This window comes from Vigna radiata, unplaced genomic scaffold (genome assembly GCF_000741045.1).
Source record: "Vigna radiata var. radiata cultivar VC1973A unplaced genomic scaffold, Vradiata_ver6 scaffold_174, whole genome shotgun sequence".
Taxonomy (NCBI): Eukaryota; Viridiplantae; Streptophyta; class Magnoliopsida; order Fabales; family Fabaceae; genus Vigna; species Vigna radiata.
Window position 1 is genome coordinate 161,304 of NW_014542550.1, and position 3,840 is coordinate 165,143.

Here is a 3,840-nt window from a genome sequence, read left to right on the forward strand (position 1 = left end):
CACACACAGACGCACAGACACAGACACACACACACACACATACGCATAAAGACACACACAGAGACACCCACACACAGAAGCACACAGACACACACACATAGACACCCACACACACACACAAACACCCCCCCCCCCACACACACACATATACACAGACACAGACACATTAAAACACACACACACAGAGACACACACATACACACAAAGACACACACACACAGAGACACGGACGCACACACACAAACACACATACACACAAAGACACACACACAAACAAACAGAGAGACACACGCACACACACTCACCCACCCCCACACACACACAAGAACAGACTCACACACACACACACACATACAAAGACACACACACACACATACACAGACACACACACACAAAGACACAAACACACACACATACACACAAACACACACACACACACTCACAGACACAAATCCACCCACTCACACAGACAAAGACACACACACACAGAGACACACATAGACACACACCCACCCACCCACACGCACACACAAAGACACACATAAACACACACAAAAAGTCACACACACACAGACACACACACATTGAGACACACAGACACAGACACACACACACACACAAAGACACACACACATACACACAGAGACACACACACACACACACTCACACAACTGGACACACACAAAGACTCACACACAGACACACATACACCCCCCCTCCACACACATACACACAGAGACACACAAACACAAAAAGACACACAGACATAAACACAGACACAAACACATACACACACAGACACACACACATTGAGACGCACAGACACACACACACACAGAGACGCATAAAGACACACACAGAGACACCCACACACACAAGCACACAGACACACACAAAGACAGACACACACACATAGACACCCACACACAGACACACAAACACCCCCCCCACACACACACATACACACACAAAGACACACACACACACACACAGAGACACAGACGCACACACACACACCCACCCACCCACACATACACAAACAAACATACACACAAAGACACACACACAAACAAACACAGAGACACACGCACACGCACTCACCCACCCCCCCACACACACACAAACACACTCACACACACACACACACAAAGACACACACACACACACACACACACACACACACAAAGACACACACACACACACACACACACACACACACAAAGACACAAACACACACACACATACACACACATTCACAGACACTCACAGACACAAATCCACCCACTCACACAGACAAAGACACACACACAGAGACACACATAGACATACACACACACACACAAACACACAGACAAACACACACACACACAAAGTCACACACACATAGACACACACACATTGAGACACACACACACACAAAGACACACACACAAACACATACACACAGAGACACACACACACACACTCACACAACTGGACACACACACAGACACACATACACCCCTCCCCCCCCACACACATACACACAGAGACACAATCACACAACCGCACACACACACATCCACACACACACATACACACACAAACACACACACACACACACAGACGCACAGACACACAGGCACACACAAAAACACACACACACAGACACACAGACACACATACATACTCACACATATAGAGACACACACACAGACACAAAGACACACACACACAGAGACACGCACACAGTGACATACAGACACAAATACTCACACACACAGAGACATACACACAAAAAAACACACACGCACACACAAAGAGACATACACAGGCACAAATAAAGACACACACACAGACACCCAGACCCACACACACAGAGACACACACAGACATAGACCCTGACACCCACACACATTCACACACACACACACAGACACACACAGACATAGACACTCACCCCCACCCACACCCACACACACACACACACATACACAGACACACACACACCCACCCACACACACACACACACACTCACAGACACATAAAGACAAACAGAAAGAAACAGACACACACACACAAACACACTCACAGACACAAATCCACCCACCCATCCACCCACATACACACAAAGACACAAACATACAAACACACACAAACAAAAAGACACACACACACCCCCCGCACACACATATACACAGACACACACACACTCACACAAATACAGACACACACATACACACATAAAGACACACACACACAGACGCACACACACACCCACTCACCCACACACACGCACAGAAACCCACACACACACAAAGAGACACACACACACAAACACAGAGACACACGAACACCCACTCACCCACCTGCCCGCCCCACACATACAAACACACTCACACACACACACAAAGAACGAAACACACACATACATACACACACTAACAGACACAAATCTACCCACCCACCCACGCACCCACCCACACACACACATAGACACACATAGACACACACACACACCAACATACACACACACAAAGTCACACACACACACAGACACACACACACAAACACACACACATACACACTGAGACACACACACACAAACACACACATATACACACTGAGACAAACACAAACACACACAAACACACACAAACACACACACACACACACAAACAGACACACACACACACAGACACACACACATACACATTCAGACAAACAAAAACACACAAACACACACACACTCACACAACCGCACACACTCACACAACCGCACACACACACACAGACTCACACACATACACACAGATACGCAACCCCACACACATACACACAGACACACAGAGACAATCACACAACCGCACACACACAAACACATACATACACACAGACGCACACACACACAGACATACACACACACAGACACAAAGGCACACACACACAGACAAAAACACATAGACACACAAACAAACAAACACGCACAGACACACAGACACACAAACAAACACACACGCACAGACACACACACACAAAGACAGACACACACACACACAAAGAGAGAAACACACACATACATACACACACTCACAAACACAAATCCACCCACCAGCCCACCCACACACACACACAGACACACATAGACACACACACACCAACACACACACACACACAAAGACACACACACACAGACACACACATATACACTAAGACACAAACACACGTACACACTGAGACAAACACAACCACACAAAAACACACACACACACACACATACACACTAAGACAAACAAAAACACACAAACACACACAAACACACACACACACACACACTCACACAATCGTACACACACACAGACTCACACATAGACACATAGACACACAGACACACACCCCCACACAAGTACACACAAAGACACACAAAATCACAGACACACACACATAGAGACACAATCACACAACCGCACACACACAGGCACACACAAACATACATACACACAAACACACACACACACACACAGACACACAGACTAACACACATACAAAAATACACACACAAACAAAAACAATAAAACACACACACACACACACACACTTACACAACCGCACACACACACAAACTCACACATAGACACACAGACACACAGACACACACCCCCACACAAGTACACACAAAGACACACAAAAACACAGACACACACACACACAGACACAATCACACAACCGCACACACACAGGCACACAAACACACATACATACACACAGATGCGCACACACACAGACACACACAGACAAAAACACACACGCACTGACACACACACACAAACAAACACACACACACAGACACCCACTCACCCA